Here is a 20,113-nt window from a genome sequence, read left to right on the forward strand (position 1 = left end):
TGGTTTTGAGTTATCAGATTATCCAATTCAAGCAATTCACAGCAAAAGTAAACATGAAATCATAATCAGGACAGCATCTAAAACAAGTAGTAATTTTCATGGATCAGGTGTCCCCTATACCTATATGCATTCAAAATCAGCTATAAAAACCATTTATAACAAGGATAGAGAAGGTATCTCTAAAAGTCCCACAGAACCACCAGTTCTGTATAGATATTACAAAGTAAGTAAAAACCATAAAGATTTTGACCAGGAACCAAACAAAAAAGAATAGTAAAGGTTCAAGAGAAGTAAAAGAGAGGGAAAAAAGAGAGAAGAAAAGAGAGACAAGTATAGTTGCAAGGAAAGAGTCGGGTATAGAAGCACAGAAGGGAGACTCATCATTTTGACAACCTTGTGGAGAGGAACCTGGTTCTGTGGTGGTAACATTTTACTAATCAAACGGAATCCAACTGTTGGTATTAACCTCACTAATGGGATTTAATCCACCACTCACAGAAGGGCAGAGATAAAGTGTTATCTTGCGCACAAAATAGTTGCCCTTGGGAGGACCTACATCATGACATCAGCATAGTCCTGGGTCCCCAGGAACCGATACCAGCAGGCCCAAGTCATAGATAATCTGTCAAAAAATGTGGAACATTTCACAAATTTGCGTGTTATCTTTGCACAGGTGCATGCTAATCTCTGTATTGCTCCAATTGTAGTATATGTGCTACCGAAGCAAACACCTGTCATGCACTCTCATTGTCCCTCCGCCCCCCTCCATAGCAACATAAGGCTAGTGATACTTTGTATAGAACTGGGCCGGGATCTGTCATCCAAAGCATTAAGCCCTGATTCCTGCTGACAGTCTTGCAAGTGCATGGGGGGGATTGTCTCGGGATCTCTGCTGCTCAAGGGATAATGTACCGATCTTTATCAGACAATGGCCTCAATTCAATAAGCTTATCACCTGTCTTTAATAACGTTTCTATAGTTATCACCATGGTGATGAGGCATGTAGTATTCAGGAACCATTTTACCTCAGGCAACCTAAAGTTAACTCTTCTGTCTTTGAGTTAACTCTTCAATTCTTAAAATAACTCCAGAATTCTAGACAGGCTGTTAATTAAATGCGTGTGAAAATAACTACAGAGGAGGTAACTTAAAGAGGAACTCCAGCCTAAACAAACATACTGTCATTAAGTTACATTAGTTATGTTAATTAAAATAGATAGGTAATATAATCTCTTACCCACCCTGTTTTAAAAGAACATGCAAATGTTTGATTTCATGATGGCAGCCATCTTTTTGCTTCAAAGGAGGTGACGGAGCATGAGACACAGTTCCAACTGTCCTGTGTCCTGAGCACCTCTCCCAGTTGCTAGGCAATGTGTACAACAACATAGGAAATCCCACCATGCTCTGCACAGCATCAGGGGAAAAAAAGCCCGGGCTTTTTTTCTTTGATGGGTGGAGCTTAGATGAAAATGCAGCTAAAAATGATGCTTTGGTAAGAAAAAGAACTGATGCTGTGAAACTGTTAAAGAAACACCAAGCCTTTTCAGTTCTGCTGAGTAGATTTTTAGTCCGGAGGTTCACTTTAGGGAATGAAGAGATAAGATAACTCTCTCACTGTGTGGTGGCAAGTTTTCTCTTGCCTTATTATCTCCAGCGTGATCTTAGTGAATTGAGGCCATTGTACACATGCTATTCTGACTACCGATTCTTGGCTATGACAGCCGTTATCACTCTCCACGGCCAAGTTCAGACCAGTAAGTAGCTTTAGCCTTTGTCTGGCTAATTTTAATTCCCTGTTTGATGAGATATGCATATAAAAAAAATGTATCTGGTATTTTGTACATGTATTATGTATTAGACAGTCTGGCAGTATAGAAAGGAATCATACAGCACAAATTAATGACACACCCATCCTCATACACACACACAAAGAACCATGTTATTCTCCTTCCACTTTGTGCTCTCATCAGACTTCATATTCCTCTGGTCTTGTCCTGAGTATTTCTATAGGGGTATGAATAAGCTCTTGAAAGCCTTTTATCAGCTCGTCGGAATAATGGATAATGACTCATTTCCATCCTTGTCTTTCTAGCAGGTGAAATTTACATTTTAACTCAGCTCATACTATCATGTCAAGATGACACCACACCATGCTTAGCAATCGTATAATTATGCTGACCTTCTTCACTCTTGTGAAATGGGTTTAACACATCGTCCAGAAGACCTCTTCTCTCTGGCTTAACAAGAATACCACAGAAAAAGGGAGAGGAGATGGCTATAGCATGTGGAGCCTCCTTATGCCTTGATTAGTGCAAAGGAGAATAACGAATGCAATTATAAAGACTCACGACACAGCAGAACCCAGTGCAATATGCTTTTCTTATCTTACTCTGTGGGTGCCAAATAGGTTTTATTTGTTCCTTTCCCTTTATTTTAAATGCAACTTTATGGTTAGTGGTGTAGAGAAGACTACAAATTGTGTGGCCATTATGAGGTACATGGCATATCTTGTAATGAAGCCCCTCCCCCCATATTTTACCTTCTTACAGCAATGATCATCACTCCATTTCCAGTTCCTCCCCACTGTAGCTGCAGCTGTACAAGTGCTTGCTACATAAGTACTTTATGAATGAATGAAGCACTTGGCTGACAAGCACTTGACAAAGCAGGATCTCCTTCAGTAGGGAAGAGGAGGTAGAACTAAAGACATGACTGTAGTTATTAGAGGAGTACATTTAACACTCTCAGTAGTTCTCACATTTCAAAAGGCCCTTTGCCAACCCCACTAACCATATACCACCTCCTATCTCTATTAAAAACTGATTTTAGGTCTGCTGTAAAACTCTAGTTCAACGAGTTCTTCCTGGCTGATGTCTGGGAAACAAGAATACAGGTTCTCTTTAAAGTGATAGTTAAATGAACACTATATAACCAAGTGTTCTAAAATGACAATGTACAATAATGTCTGTGTAAACATTGTCCTAATTTTCATGTTAAATATCAGAGGCAAAATTGGAGAAACTGTGTATTTTTTTTATTTTTTCCTTGTTTTCCCCTTTAAAATGCATAGAAAATAAAGTAATTACTGAAAACAAATATCAACCCCAAAAAGCCCAATTGGTGGTGGAAAAAAAACAAGATATAGAACATTTCATTGTGATTAGTAGTGATTAAGCTATTGGCAAATGAAAGGGATGAGCACCTGAAAGGTGAGAATCGCTCTTGGCCGTGAGGGAGATGCGCGCGCAGCGGCGTGCAATCTCCTGCAAAAGCCAGCCACAGAACTTCACGCCAATCGGCGTTAGGCGGTCCTGGTGTTGCTGCCACGGTCAAGCCCATTGGCGTGACGCGGTCCTTAAGCAGTTGAAAGGAAATAAATATGGCACCCTCCATTTACTTCTCACTTCAGGTTCCCTTTAAAGAGAAACTCCATACCAGTACCTGCTGTAATAAAGTCATGCAGTGCGGCTCTTTTATTGCACATAATCCCCCTTATCTGTAATAACCTGCAACTTGCCAGAATGTTAATTTGCAAAATATTAATACCCCATTGGAATGTATCATTGACTGCAATAACTCTGTATGGTTGTATCCCTGCACGTTCTTCAACTTCCATCCTGTTGCTAATGCATTGTTGCCTGTACTTACTTTATATGCTTCAATAAACTTTGTTGGTTAAAAAAAAAAGAGAAACTCCAACCAAGAATTGAACTTTATCCCAATCAGTAGCTGATACCCCCTTTTACATGAGAAATATATTGCTTTTCACAAACAGACCATCAGAGGGTGCTGTATGACTGATTTTGTGCTGAAACCCCTCCCACAAGAAGCTCTGGGACCGCAGTACTTTTGGCAGTTTGTTACAATGTAACAAGGTTCACAGACAGGAATTAGCTGTTTACAGCTGTCTCTAACAGCCAAAACAGCTAGCAGCAGCTACATAACCTGCTCACAGTAAAAATGTCACCATGTAATAAATGTCAGAATGTAAATCGGGGAGAGGAAAGATTTTACAATGAGCAAACACTGACTAAATCATTTATGTATAATTATTGTAAAAATGAAGCACTTTTTTATTGCATTATTTTCACTGGAGTTCCTCTTTAACTGAAAAAGGAGGGGCTGACCATACAAGAATTTGGATGAGAGTTAGTTTGACCTAATGATTTCCTAAGTATAGAAGATTGCACGTGAAAATTGTAAATACATATAGACAGGGCCGGCTGAGGCAGAGGTGAGAGAGGCTCCAGCCTCAGGGCGCAGTGTAGGAGGGGGCACACAACTCACTCAGTTATCATTCCTCTATTGTGTTTGAAGCAAAGAGAAATAAGAAAAGGGGATACATGGCAGTGACTGCAAGCCAGATAACTAGAGATTAAGGTGTTGGGGCCCTGGGGCGCCTTTTAGTCTCTCAGCAATCAATGTATAATGAATGGGGTGGTAGGGATAGAGAGGCGCACTTTGGTGTCTCAGCCTTGGATGCTGGAGGACCTTGTCCCATCTCTGCATATAGATTATGTCTTGTACAAAGCTCTGTCACAAACACACATGCAGATGCATCTCCATTCCCCCAGCATCCTGTACAAATGACATCAAACAGGAGGTGCAGCATCACTGCTTCTCATCCAGTCACTCAGCATTAATCACACCAGGAACAAAGGGTTGCACAGGATGATGACCTATAAGGACAGACGTCAACAGGCCATGCCATGACTTTCATCCACGTAGGCACTTTCCAGTGGTACGATACAATGAGTGAATTACAGAGCAATATGGCTTCCTATGACTCATCCATAACATCTCAGCCACAAGAAAACACATAAGGCATACCTTATATGATGTCTTACAAAATCAATAAGAAATATGGCCTCCAATGAACAGTACTGAGTAAAAAACTGTAAATTTGCTGTGCAAGAAAAGGATCTCCAACTCTCTGCTAGAGCAAGTTTAAAGACTGCTCACTGCTTTATCACATGAGGTTAAGTGGCCACAATATGAAAGAAGGCTGAGTACCCGCTGTCATGTTACAGGACACTGACTGTATAGTGTCATATCACAGAATACTAAGTATCCACTGTTGAATGCCACAGAAGAAAGATTGAATATTACCATGTCACAGAAATTTGAGTGACCACTGGCATGTTACTGGGGACTGAATGTATTTCACTGTCACAGAAATTTGAGTGAACACTGGCATGTTACTGGAGACTGAATGTACTGCATTTTTAGGACTACAAGACGCTTCTGACCATAAGACGCACCTAGGTTTAGAGGACAAAAACAGGTAGAAAACCAATATACTAAACCTGGTGCATCCATTGTAAAGGGGCATCTTGTGGATTATTCCCCCTTGTACCAATTGTATCTCCCTGTGTCCTGTATTCTCCCACATGTCCCACATGTGTCCACCTCTGTCCTCCTTTTCCTCCATTTGTCCCTGTGTTCTCCTCTGCATGGGCACAGTGCAGGGAATCCCTGACGTTGCTGCGGGTTGGAAGTTCATATTGGCAGGCGTTTATAAGTCATGAACTCCCTGCATTTGGACTATAAGACGCTGTGACTCCCCCCCCCCCCCCCCCCCACACACACACACACACAAACACACACTTCTGGGGGAAGTATAAGTGAGTCTTATAGTCCAAAAATACAGTATTTCACTGTTACAGAAAGCTGAACAATCACTGTAATGTTACTGGAGACTGAATGTATTTCACTGTCACAGAAAGCTGAATGATCGCTGTCATGTTACTGGAGACTTAATGTATTTCACTGTCACAGAAAGCTGAACAATCACTGTCATGTTACTGGAGACTGAATGTATTTCACTGTCACAGAAAGCTGAATGATCACTGTCATGTTACTGGAGACTGAATGTATTTCACTGTCACAGAAAGCTGAATGATCGCTGTCATGTTACTGGAGACTTAATGTATTTCACTGTCACAGAAAGCTGAACAATCACTGTCATGTTACTGGAGACTGAATGTATTTCACTGTCACAGAAAGCTGAATGATCACTGTCATGTTACTGGAGACTGAATGTATTTCACTGTCACAGAAAGCTGAATGATCGCTGTCATGTTACTGGAGACTGAATGTATTTCACTGTCACAGAAAGCTGAATGATCGCTGTCATGTTACTGGAGACTGAATGTATTTCACTGTCACAGAAAGCTGAATGATCGCTGTCATGTTACTGGAGACTGAATGTATTTCACTGTCACAGAAAGCTGAATGATTGCTGTCATGTTACTGGAGACTGAATGTATTTCACTGTCACAGAAAGCTGAATGATTGCTGTCATGTTACTGGAGACTGAATGTATTTCACTGTCACAGAAAGCTGAATGATCGCTGTCATGTTACTGGAGACTGAATGTACCGCATTTTTTGGAATATCAGACGCACCTAGGTTTAAAGGGCAAATATCATGAAAGAAACTAAACCTAGGTGCTCTATCTACACTACATTGCCCAGCTACATGACACTAACCACTGCTGCCCTTACCAGTTACACTACACACTACAGTACACTTATCTCTGCTGCCCGACCAACTAAGCTACACAGCAATACACTACACTACACTACACTACACTACACTGCACTACATTACACTCAACTAAAATACACTACACTGCACTAAACTACACTACACTTAACTAAACTGCACTGACTCTACACTAAACTACAATAGAGGCCACTTTCACTTTAATACTATACCTGCTCCTGCCAAGTTGTGCACATGCTGTTTTACTGTACACTAGCAGTGCACATCATGTGTGACCCCCGGCGCATGTGTGCTGCTAGTGTACAGTAAAACAGCATGTATACAGCTTGGAGTACGAAGGACCCAGCAGTGCTGTATGGCGGCAGGTGGCCGGTGTTCCTGGATATTGCGACAACAGAATAGGAGGAACGCACTAAGAAGCAGGACCCAGAGCCAGGGGGAGAGGATCATGGCGGCAGGAACAGGTAATATACTCGTAGCTTCCATGTCCACTCTGCATAACTTTATTACGTATCTTTGGAATATAAAGCCACATCTACATGCGTAGATGCGGCCTCGACGTCCGACAGGACGGATCTTGCTTCCGCCGATTCCCTGCTCGCTCCCCGCGAGGGGACAATGGGAGGGAATCGAGCGGAAGATAAGCGGCGCCGGCGGGGACGAGCGGGGAATCGAATCCGGCACACGCGCGGCGAGCGGGGACACGGCGGGCACGTGCAGGGACACGGAAGAGGCGATCCGGCGGCTAATCGAGCTGCCGGATCGCCGCCTCATCTACCCGTGTTGATGAGGCTTAAGACTTTTTAAAGATAAGTTTTGGGGGATAAAAAGCGCATCTTATATTCTGAAAAATACAGTATTTGCTAGTTTAGATCGAAGTCAAATGTTTATAATGTGTACATGTACACGTTATTGAAGAATTTGCCGCTGGGTAGCTGAACACTTGCCGCCTGTGCAGAGATTTCTAGTAGGTAGACTATTTTCAAGCATTTCCTTGTGTTCCACAAAGAATATACAGATGATAGCATGTCTGCTCTGGGGAAAAATTCTAAGACAAATGACTTTCACAGCCTGGAAAAAAGGGATCAATAGAAATATTAGACATGAGTTGCAACAGGCCAGTAAACTAAAATAATCCTGAAAAGCAGCATGTGGCATTGAGCTCCCAGAATGAAGACGCTGCCAGCAGTGATATTCCTGAATGTAGTGATGTCACACAGCGTGAGATCTGTCACACATCAGCAGCTGTGAGAAGTTCTATTTTCCAGCTTCGCTTGAGTACTTTACAGCCTATATTTACACATAATACTCTATAAATAAGCTGTGTGTCCCCCCAGGAAATTGTTTCTTGGTAAACACTGCTAATTACTCGTGATCCATCTTTTAATAAAACAAATATTTTTAAAAATTATCCTTACAGTCAGGAAAGAACTGAACTGTGCAAAAAAGCCTGAAAAAGAGATAAATAAAGCAGGGGCCCTGGGCACCAAGAGGGAACGAGTGGCGAAAAATGGGCGTGGCCATGCCGTGTAAAGTGGGCGTGGTCATAGGCTGGGGCTATGCTGGGCTGGGCAATTTGCTGGGGTCACTTTGGGGGGGGGGGGGGCGTTGCTGGGCTGGGAGCTTTACTAGGCTTTGCTTGGCTGTAAGCTTTGCTGGGCTGAGACCAGGAGGCTTTGCTAGGTTGGGGGGGTTGCTTTGCTGAGGGCTCTGCTTTGCTGGGCTGGGGCCCTGGGGCTTTGCTTGGCTGTAGATAGGTAGCTTCCCCCAGCATAGGTTAGATAGGCAGCTTCCCCCAGTATAGATTATATAGGCAGCTTCCCCCAGTATAGGTTAAATAGGTAGGTTCCCCCAGTATAGGTTAGATAGGTAGCTTCCCCCAGCGTAGGTTAGATAGGCAGCTTCCCCCAGTATAGATTATATAGGTAGCTTCCCCCAGTATAGGTTAAATAGGTAGGTTCCCCCAGTATAGGTTAGATAGGTAGCTTCCCCCAGCGTAGGTTAGATAGGCAGCTTCCCCCAGTATAGATTATATAGGCAGCTTCCCCCAGTATAGGTTAGATAGGCAGCTTCCCCAGTATAGATTATATAGGCAGCTTCCCCCAGTATAGGTTAGATAGACAGCTTCCCCCAGTATAGATTATATAGGCAGCTTGCCCCCGTGTAGGTTAGATAGGCAGCTTCCCCGGTATAGATTATATAGACAGCTTCCCCCAGTATAGGTTAGATAGGCAGCTTCCCCTAGTATAGATTATATAGGCAGCTTTCCCCAGAATACATTATATAAGCAGTTTCCCCCAGTATAGGTTATATAGGTAGGTTCCCCCAGTATAGGTTATATAGGTAGGTTCCCCCAGTATAGGTTAGATAGGTAGGTTCCCCCAGCGTAGATTAGATAGGTAGGTTCTCCCAGCGTAGGTTAGATAGTTAGGTTCCCCCAGTGTAGGTTAGATAGGTAGGTTCCCCCAGCATAGGTTAGATATGTAGGTTCCCCCAGTATAGGTTATATAGGTAGCTTCCCCCAGTGTAGATTAGATAGGTAGGTTCCTCCAGTATAGGTTATATAGGTAGCTTCCCCCAGTATAGATTAGATAGGTAGGTTCCCTCAGTATAGGTTAGATAGGTAGGTTCCCCCAGTATAGATTAGATAGGTAGGATCCACCAGTATATATTAGATAGGTAGGTTCCCCCAGTATAGGTTAGATAGGCAGTGTCCCCCAGTATAGATTACATAGGTAGGTTCCCTCAGTATAGGTTAGATAGGTAGGTTCCCCCAGTATAGATTCGATAGGTAGGTTCCCCCAGTATAGATTAGATAGGTAGGTTCCATCAGTATAGGTTAGATAGGCAGTGTCCCCCAGTATAGATTAGATAGGTAGGTTCCCTCAGTATAGGTTACATAGGTAGGTTTAGGGCTGAACGATTTTCGGTTTTAAACCAAAAATCGTGATCAAGGGTAAGACGATCTTGAGATCGTCAGAGCTGCGGTTTCCTGCGGTTTTCTCTGCCGCTGGTACATTGCTCTGCTCCCCCCTCAGTTGCGTGTGTAAACATAACAAACATTGCCCTGTAGGTGCTGGAGAGGAGGACCATGCCCCCTCCCCTCTCAGGATGACACTCAGCCAGGCTGGTGAATGGGGAGACTGGGGAAGGACGGCTGGTTCCGCCCCTACCCCGGAAGATGAAAAGAGACGCGGCGCTGCCCAGGGAGTCATTAACACAGTAATCAACTAAACTTCTGTCCGCTCTCTACCTGGCGAGGGACAGTCTGCGACAACTACTATTACTGCGGTCCCCTCTCGGCCTTTCCTGTGTGTGTGAGCTGCTGCCTGGCTGGGGAGCGACAGTGACTAACACTGAAAAACGGAAATACATATATCCAGGCACATCGCCTCTAGTTAGGACATTAAATAAATTATTAGGGAAAGGGAGGTGCTGAAGGGGGTGTGGCTAGAAAACAGCAAAAATCTATTAACCCTTCGCACACTCACATGCAAATGTTCAAACAAATGCATTCACAGATTCACTCATCCAGGCACAACTGTTATCCCTACAGCTAAATTAAAAGCCAGGGTTTTAGTTCACAGAAGAATGCATTCTTATGCTTAGTCACCTATACTGCGCAGAAGTACCCAGGTAAACATAGGTGTCCTAACTCTGGCCCTGTAACATGCATAGTGCAGACATGCAAACACATTCATTGCATCAAACCTATCAATGGATTAGGAGCACACATCCTAACTTCCTCTCCTGGGAAAGACGGTGCATCTTACCAATCGCACAAGGGAGCTAACGTTATGTGTCCATGTGCACCATGCGCATACACCAGCATAAGCTGTGTGCATGCTGACAAATACATACAGGGGAAGGAGGGAGTGCACTGAATTAGACCCTAGCCACAGGGGTCAGTAGTAAAATGGAAATACATATATCCAGGCACATCGCCTCTAGTTAGGACATTAAATAAATTATTAGGGAAAGGGAGGTGCTGAAGGGGGTGTGGCTAGAAAACAGCAAAAATCTATTAACCCTTCGCACACTCACATGCAAATGTTCAAACAAATGCATTCACAGATTCACTCATCCAGGCACAACTGTTATCCCTACAGCTAAATTAAAAGCCAGGGTTTTAGTTCACAGAAGAATGCATTCTTATGCTTAGTCACCTATACTGCGCAGAAGTACCCAGGTAAACATAGGTGTCCTAACTCTGGCCCTGTAACATGCATAGTGCAGACATGCAAACACATTCATTGCATCAAACCTATCAATGGATTAGGAGCACACATCCTAACTTCCTCTCCTGGGAAAGACGGTGCATCTTACCAATCGCACAAGGGAGCTAACGTTATGTGTCCATGTGCACCATGCGCATACACCAGCATAAGCTGTGTGCATGCTGACAAATACATACAGGGGAAGGAGGGAGTGCACTGAATTAGACCCTAGCCACAGGGGTCAGTAGTAAAATGGAAATACATATATCCAGGCACATCGCCTCTAGTTAGGACATTAAATAATTCCCTAATAATTTATTTAATGTCCTAACTAGAGGCGATGTGCCTGGATATATGTATTTCCATTTTACTACTGACCCCTGTGGCTAGGGTCTAATTCAGTGCACTCCCTCCTTCCCCTGTATGTATTTGTCAGCATGCACACAGCTTATGCTGGTGTATGCGCATGGTGCACATGGACACATAACGTTAGCTCCCTTGTGCGATTGGTAAGATGCACCGTCTTTCCCAGGAGAGGAAGTTAGGATGTGTGCTCCTAATCCATTGATAGGTTTGATGCAATGAATGTGTTTGCATGTCTGCACTATGCATGTTACAGGGCCAGAGTTAGGACACCTATGTTTACCTGGGTACTTCTGCGCAGTATAGGTGACTAAGCATAAGAATGCATTCTTCTGTGAACTAAAACCCTGGCTTTTAATTTAGCTGTAGGGATAACAGTTGTGCCTGGATGAGTGAATCTGTGAATGCATTTGTTTGAACATTTGCATGTGAGTGTGCGAAGGGTTAATAGATTTTAACACTGAAAAACGTCACCTCCCTGCTGCTGGCTGGACAGCTTCTACTAATCACCCAACCACTGGCTATTTCACACAACTATTACACTCATCATCTCTCCTGAGCACTGATATGTTACATGGGGAGTCACTGCTGTGTCATGTCAGACAGTACTGAGCAGTGTACAGATAGGAAGGCAGCTAGATATATTATGTATAGTTAGGGGAATATATATTCATATTCCCCTACCTCTACATATATCTAGCTGACTTCCTATCTGTACACTGCTCAGTACTGTCTGACATGACAGCAGTGACTCGCCATGCAACCGATCAGTGCTCAGGGCAGATGATGAGTGTAATAGTTGTGTGAAGAAGCCAGTGGTTGGGTGATTAGTAGAAGCTGTCCAGCCAGCAGCAGGGAGGTGACGTTTTTCAGTGTTAATTACTGTCACTCCCCAACCAGCAGCACACACAGGAAAGGCAGAGAGGGGACCGCAGTAATAGTAGTTGTTGCAGACTGTCCCCCGCCAGGTAGAGAGCGACTGGATGGTTGGAGCGGTCTGATCCATCGTTGTATAGCAAAAATCGTGTACAGAATCGAAATCGCAATTTCTGACAAAAATCGTGCAATTCAATCTTTTCCTAAAATCGTTCAGGCCTAGGTAGGTTCCCCAGTGTAGATTAGATAGGTAGGTTCCCCCAGCGTAGATTAGATAGGTAGGTTCCCCCAGTATAGATTAGATAGGTATGTTCCCTCAGTATAAGTTAGATAGGCAGCGTCCCCCAGTATAGATTAGATAGGTAGGTTCCCTCAGTATAAGTTAGATAGGTAGGTTCCCCCAGCATAGATTAGATAGGCAGTTTCCCCTAGTGTAGAAGGGGGCACTGAGCGGAGCGGCGGGGGGCAGCGGGCAGTTAAAAACTCACCTGTCTTCAGATCGCCGCATGCAGGCACATCCTCCATGTGCTTCCGACTTCCTCCCCGCGGCGTCCCTCACATTAGTAACAGCGCCCCCTGTGATGTCATCACAGGGGATGCTGTAACCAAGACGACGGACACCGCGGGGAGGAAGTCGGAAGCACTTGGAAGCTGTGCCTGCGGCAATCTGAAGGCAGGTGAGTTTTTAACTGCCCGCTCTTCCCCCCCCGGCCACTATGCCCAGTGCCCCCTCCTGCCACTCAATAGATCCGAGGCACCATGGCAACAGGTTCCAGGCCAGGGCCCCGGATCAAAGGCCCTAGCAACGCCCCTGAAATACAGAGAGAGAGTTTAGTACAAAAAGTTATGTGAAGTGAATCAACCAATATAATTTATTGTCCATAATGGTGGCCACACACATTACAATTTTTATTTTATTTTTATTTATTTTTTTAGATTTCACAATTTCAATCTTTTTTCAATGAAAAAAAAATCATTTTTCAAATGAAAAAGTAGACTCTTGTAACCAATGTACCACATATTTTGTTTGAATTTGACACAATCACAGTCATAGATATAAATTAGATGTAATATTATACACATTTTCATTTATAAATGTGTATTGGGCGTTCTGTGCCATGACTGATGTTTATGGGTGCTCTCTGTGCCATCACTGATATGTATAAAGGCACACAACACAAACAGCCTTAGAAGATTTACCTTACATTAATAAATCTACTCCTCATTTATTTTAATCAACAACACTACATTTATTACAGTGAACGAATACATTTTATCTAATGTGTCACTTTGACAAATAAAGTTTTTTTATTCTTGAACGTAAACTTAAAGGATACCCGAACTGACATGTGACATGATGAGATAGACATGTGTATGTACAGTGCCTAGCACACAAATAACTATGCTGTGTTCCTTTTTTTCTTTCTCTGTCTAAAAAGGTAAATATCAGATATGTAAGTGGCTGACTCAGTCCTGACTCAGACAGGAAGTGACTACAGTGTGACCCTCACTGATAAGAAATTCCCCTTTTTACCTCTTTCTTGCTCTCAGAAGCCATTTTCTGCTAGGAAAGTGTTTTACAGTTGGAATTCCTTATCAGCAAGGGTCACATTGTAGTCACTTCCTGTCTGAGTCAGGACTGAGTCAGCCACTTACATACCTGATATTTAACTCTTTTAGGCAGAGAAAGAAAAAAAGGAACACAGCATAGTTATTTGTGTGCTAGGCACTGTACATACACATGTCTATCTCATCATGTCACATGTCAGTTCGGGTATCCTTTAAAATAAGGTCAAATGATTTTCATACAACCTTCCACACCATTCAATTTCTGACAAAATTGATCTGATTTTTCCAACCTTTCAGATCGATTTAAATTGAAAAAAACAAAAAACCATCAATTTTGATCAATTTTATCTATCGGGGAAAAAAATTCTCTTGATTTTTTTCACACAACCGAAACTTTTAATCGAATTAGCGTAAAATGGAACAGTTAAACTGAAACATGCATCTTGGGTAAAGAAGCCAGTGGGTGCCTCCGCTGCTGAGAATCTAGGGTGTGTATAGCAACCTGATGCATCGGCAAGAGAGCACAGGCCAATGCTTCTGTTCTGCTCCTTACTCCTCCCACTCCATCATACACCACACCCTTGTCCCTCCTCCCCCCTCCATAGCAACAGAATGCATCACTAGCCTGCAGGCTAGTGATGCCTTCCTGTGCATTTACAGTTTTATTTGATCTTTGACTATTCATTGTTCATTTAATTACCTCATGAATATTAATTTTCCCACTTTTTGCTAAATCATGGTTTAAAATTGTTTTTACAGTTTATGGATTAATAAAGTTGTTATAATTATATATTTTCCATTGGTCTGGTGCTGTACTTTGACTTCTTGCACCAGTGTTGGCGACATTCCTATATAGGTCATTCTGCACAGCCATGCTGATTACGTTATGTTGAACTAAAATGGGCTATATCCTGCATATTGCTTTTATTTTGATACTGCTTGTTCAATTATTGTTGTAAATATGGTTAGATTATATAAACAAAGAATCTATTAAAAATCTTTTAAAGTGGATCTGAGATGAACTTTTACTCATTGCATAATTGTGTTCCTTTCCTATTGTTTATAGGGCATTCCTCAAGCCAAATACTTTTTTGTTTTTGTTTTAATACTCTAATTCCCTATAAACTAAACAAACGATGCCCACAGGTTTTCAGAGAGCCAAGGCACTTTCGGACAGTAGCGAGGACTCATGGGAGCTCAGTCTGGGCAGGAGGAGGGGGAGGTATTACTAGCCAGAGATTTCAGAGGCAGAGGGGAGGAGGGAGGAGGAGGGGGATGAAGGTTTTTTTGCTCAAGATGCAAATACGCCTGCCTCTGTGTAATGTTTACAAACAAAGTGGCTGCTGTCATTGTATCACAGGAAGAAATAATCATATTCTATTAAAGCTGTTTGCTTGTTTATCTAAACTTTAGATAAGATATATATACAAGTTACTTGTTATAGTTAGTTTTTCATCTCGGATCCGCTTTAAAATAAGAGCCACCCTCAATCAATGTTCGATCATTTTGATGACTAGACATTAATCGTGAAAGGCTGTTTTCCAGGAAACACGGTGCTATTCACACCACTGCTGGGTAAAATATGCATGGTGGACACATTTTTAAACAGTGGACACAGGGATTCCATTGGCTTACATAGAATTGGTCACATGAGCTCATTGCCCATCAAGGCTAGCGCTAACACCAAGATGTGTGCAGCACTCATCACCAGTGCCTAAGTCAGGCATGTCCAAAGACCGTCCCAAGGGCCAAATGCGGCCCCCCAAACCTTGTCTTGTGGCCCCTGAAACTCTCTACAGTTGTTAATTCCATGCAGCCAGCAGGCTGACCCATTCACCACAGTGAATGAGTATCAACCATGCAAAGTATGCAAACGCAGATGGCGTGCGTTGCGTTCCGATCGCACGGCCATCTGAGTTTGATAATATGAACGAGGCCTTAATGTTACAGGCATAGTGTACTTAGCAGCAATCAGCAAAAATCCTGTTTAAGTTCTCTAGTCGGCCCCTAGCACTCTCAAGAACGGCAATATGGTCCTTGGCCTAAAAAGTTTAGACACCCCTGGCCTAAGTGAAGAGTACCTTTGGGGACCTTAGAATGTGGTTATTAACAGAATCCCATATCTCATTCTTGCACTCAGCTTGCACCACAAAACTTAAGCATCTGATTTACTATGATAACATACAGATTCCTCTGCGCCGGCTACAACTAAACACAATTTATTTTAATCCACAGTGACTTTAAACTAAATTTAGTACTGTGATTGTTATCAACATTTCTATTTTAGGAAACAGCAGGGTGTTAAGGCTAATGCCAACAAGTCATTAAAACAAATGAGTATTACATCCATTCATAGCGGAAGGAAGGTGTCAAAAGTAGTGTTAAATACGGTGTAGCTGACACACCGCTGCCTTACAAGAACATGTGACCACTCCTGGGAAATAACAGTTTGACATTTACAGCAGGAGGTTTAACAAAGAGCTTTACTTAATTTTTATTAAGAGCCTTTGACTTCAGCAGGCTGCCAAGTTCCCATAAGTGTATATATTACATTACATTATACTGTACATTCTGTTAGCTTTAGATTAGCTTCTTTACCAGCCATATAAACTATCCAAGTCTGATTATCTTTGTTGCTGTGCTGCACAAACATCATTATTTACTAGTTAATTTGCCAATAACGTTATCACTACTTATCACAACTTAATGATCTATATCTTGTTTTGTTTTTTTTACACCAATTAGGCTTTCTGTCAGTGGTACATTTTGGCACAATTATTTTATTGTAACTGAATTTTAACTGGAATAATAAATGGAAAAAAAATATTATTTCTCAGTTTTCTGCCTTTATAGTTTTAAAATAAAATGTGCTACTGTTAATAAAATTCACACATTTTATTTGCCCATTTATCCCTGTTATTACAACGTTTAAAGAGAATCTGTAATGTCCGATTTGTACAATCAAAAACATACCAATAAAAAATGTGTTCTCTTTTCCTTCTTGAAAAATAAAAAGATAATTGAAAAAAAACCGCATACCAATCGATCCCTCTTTGCAGTTTCCGCCGCTACCCGCCACAATCCTGGCTTTTAATCGCCAGTTTTAGGCCGTGTTTACAAACAAAAAACATGGCCGCTAACTAGGAAGTGATGTTTGTGTGTGTATATACTGTATGTATATATATATATATATATACATACATACATACACGCACACACATATACACTAATATATGTGTGTGTGTATAATATATATATATATATATATATATATATATATATATATATATATATATATATATATATAGTCACACTGCTTTACAGAAAGGGTCCTGGAGGGGGTTTATATTTCACCCAGACTCCAGCGCTGTGTTTTTTGAAGACCTCCAGGAAAGTGTAGATTTTCTTTTATCTGCAAGTTATGTGGTAAAAAGAAAATCCAGTTAGGGTCCTGGAGTTGGCCAGGGAAGAGCAGGGTGGGTTCCCTGGCCATCCAGTCCAGTCCGGGATGTTTTTCAGCCTGTGTTGTTACACAGGTGAGGTATTTAGGCCTCGTTCACATCTGCTGCGCTGAAAAACGTGTGGAAGCGCGTAGTAAAAAACGCATGCGCTTGTGCGCACTTCAGTGCGCGTTTCTGTGCGCTTCTTTAAAGCACATTTTGCTTATTGTAGCAGTAGCAGTTGTCAATAAAACTTTGTTTTTCTATGTAAATGTATTTTTTTCTCAAATTAGGGGTAAAAAACGCATGCGCTTCTATGCGCTTGTACGCGCTTCTATGCGCTAAAAAAAGCGCACCTATTCACTTGCATTGATGTGCGCTTTACAGCTCAACGCACAGAAATGCATGCAACCCTACGTTTTTGTAACGCTGCTCAGCGCCGCGCATAGATGTGAACCAGCTACATTTAGTTACATGGGAAAATAAATACCTTGCTGATCGCACAGGGCAGTGCGCTGTGAAAAGCGCACAGAAACGGCCCTGATGTGAACGAGGCCTTAGTCTAGCAGGTCTGAGATTGGGTGGGGCTCTGCATTCAGACTGACACTGAAGGCTGAGAGGAAAGGAGCCCTTGGCCTGCTGTGAACTGGTGAGAAATTACAGCTAATGTAAGTTGCTCTGCATTTGTTTCCTTTTGCTAAAAAAAAAACTGTTTTGTTTAGACTAGTTAGCATAACCTAGTGAGGTGTTTAGGAGCCAGACGGCTAGGATTTATTTTGTGTTTGTTTATATTTATGCTGAGCAACTAGCTAATAATGCACAGGCATTGGCCTGTTTGCACTTGAACCCGCTGGCAGTATTCCTGTTTATGCATTCAAGACCCCTGAGTGTGGGTAGCACCCCAAAATTGGTGAAGGATGCGGGCAAGCTAGATCCGATACAGTGTGCAAAGAATATCACTGCAGAAGCGTGGTGTAAAGACAGTAAAAAAAAAAAAAAAAAAAAAAAAAAAATTTTGCATGCAAATGATATGCACCTGAAATGGAGGATCTTGTGTTGCGTTTAGCACAACTGAGTGCAGCACAGCAGGAAGCCAACAATGTACAACAAGAGACAAATTCTCGGCTTCAAGAAGCCAGTGACAGACAGCAGCAGGCACTCCAAGATGCAAATGTCAGGCACCAGAAAGCTCATCTGGAGACAGTCCGCCTTCTCAGTGCACAGATTTCAGCTCTGTCAGATGCTGCCGAGAGGGACAGGCAATCCCAGTCACAAGCAGCTGAAAGGGACAGACAAGTACATGCTGAAGCAACTGAGGCGGTGGAGCAGGACCGCAAAACTTTGAAAGAAGTTTCAAAACTCTGAAAGAAGTTCTGCAGCAGCTGTCTCAAAGAAGTCAGGAGAATCTATCCAGTGGTATTACCCCAGGGATTGTACGAGTAAGCCATTTCCTGCAGAAAATGACCCCTCATGACAATGTAGAGGCTTTTCTCCATACGTTTGAACGCACGGCTCTACGAGAGGATTGGCCCAAAGCTCAGTGGGCAGGCCTGGTTGCTCCATTTCTAACTGGAGAGTCACAGAAAGCATATTTTGACTTGACTCCTGAAAGTGCACATGATTATGATAAATTAAAGAAGGAGATTCTGTGCCAACTGGGCGTTACTGTAGCAGTAAGGGCTCAGCGAGTTCATCGGTGGTTGTATCAAACTGACATGTCTCCAAGGTCTCAAATGCATGACCTCTGCCACCTGGTACGAAAATGGCTACAACCAGAAACCCTGACAGCACCACAGATTGTCGAGCGTTCTCTCACAGCACTACCACAAACCTTGAGAAAATGGGTCAGCCACGCAGATCCACAGACGGCAGATCAAATGGTTGAGATGATCGAACGATATCCAGCTGCAGAAGGGTATCTTGCAGGAGACAGACAGTCAGAAAGTCAAGGGCCAAAGAAGCGGCTGCCCGGGGCAACAGACAGGTATGTTGGAGCTCTGGGGTCCCGGAGTGGTCGAATGCAGCCTGATAGAGTGGGTTCCGCAGCTGCTACAACCCCAAGCTCAATCCGAACTACCTACCTGCTGGCGCTGCCGAGAGCCTGGACATATAGCCGCCAACTGCCCTTCCACTGCTGAGCCCATGGAATGTGACACAGTTCGGCGAGTGTCATTCTTCTCCTGCCCAGCATTTCTCTCTACCACAGGCACACATATGGCTGCTGTTAAAGTTAGAGGCAAGGCGGTACAGGCACTGCTGGATTCTGGGAGTCTGGTCACGCTGATAAATGCCAAATTGATGGACACAAATCAGATCCTTGGACAGCAGATTACAGTTCAATGCATCCATGGGGATGTGAAGACCTACCCAACAGCCATAGTGGAATTTGAGACCCATGTCGGGGCTGCCTTTCATATTGTGGCTGTGTCTGAGGCTCTAGCTTACAGTGTTATCCTGGGACGTGACTTCCCACTGTTCTGGAAGTTGTGGGAAGCTAAGTCTCAGGACTCTGCCAGCATGGGTGTTTTCCTAGAAGGAGACTATGAAGCAGAGTTTGACTATGTGAGGGATGAAGTCCCAACTCCAAGAGTAGCTCCCTCTGAGCCTGATGATTTCCCTTTAGAGGTGTTTGCAGAAACATCAGGGGAGACTCTGGTGACACAGGAAGACGTTAACCTGCCAGATTTGGAATGCTCCCAAGACCAGTTTGGCACTGCCCAGTTACAGGACCCTACCTTAGCTAGAGCCTGGGAGAATGTGACTGTGATTAATGAGAAAACACAGTCTGAGCATCTTGAGAGAGCTTTTCCCCACTTTGCAGTTAACCATGACCTTCTGTACCGGGTCGATAACGTAAATGGGGAGGTTGTTGAGCAACTGGTCGTACCTCAGTCACACCGCAGGGTGGTACTGGATCTGGCCCATAAGAATCCAATAGGGGGTCACTTTGCTACAGAAAAAACTCAACAAAGAATTCTGAGGAGGTTTTATTGGCCTGGGGTGTTTGCAGAGGTTAGGCGCTATTGTGAGTCTTGCCCAGAATGTCAATTGACGTCCCCTGCCACTCATTATAAGAGTCCTTTGGTTCCTCTGCCCATTATAGAGTTACCCTTTGAAAGAATTGCCATGGATTTGGTA

General features: G+C 43.0%; 1 protein-coding gene and 1 non-coding gene across 5 annotated transcripts in view; both read right to left on the reverse strand.

Moving 5' to 3' along the window:
* Nucleotides 1-20,113, reverse strand: part of SGSM2 (small G protein signaling modulator 2) — a 470,219-nt gene that overhangs the window by 353,297 nt on the left and 96,809 nt on the right. The gene's annotated exons all lie outside the window — the stretch shown is intronic.
* On the reverse strand, nucleotides 629-731 carry LOC137555091 (U6 spliceosomal RNA). The gene has a single exon (XR_011027793.1). It is a non-coding gene; the product is annotated as a U6 spliceosomal RNA (small nuclear RNA).

This window comes from Hyperolius riggenbachi, chromosome 2 (assembly GCF_040937935.1).
Source record: "Hyperolius riggenbachi isolate aHypRig1 chromosome 2, aHypRig1.pri, whole genome shotgun sequence".
NCBI classification, from domain to species: domain Eukaryota; kingdom Metazoa; phylum Chordata; class Amphibia; order Anura; family Hyperoliidae; genus Hyperolius; species Hyperolius riggenbachi.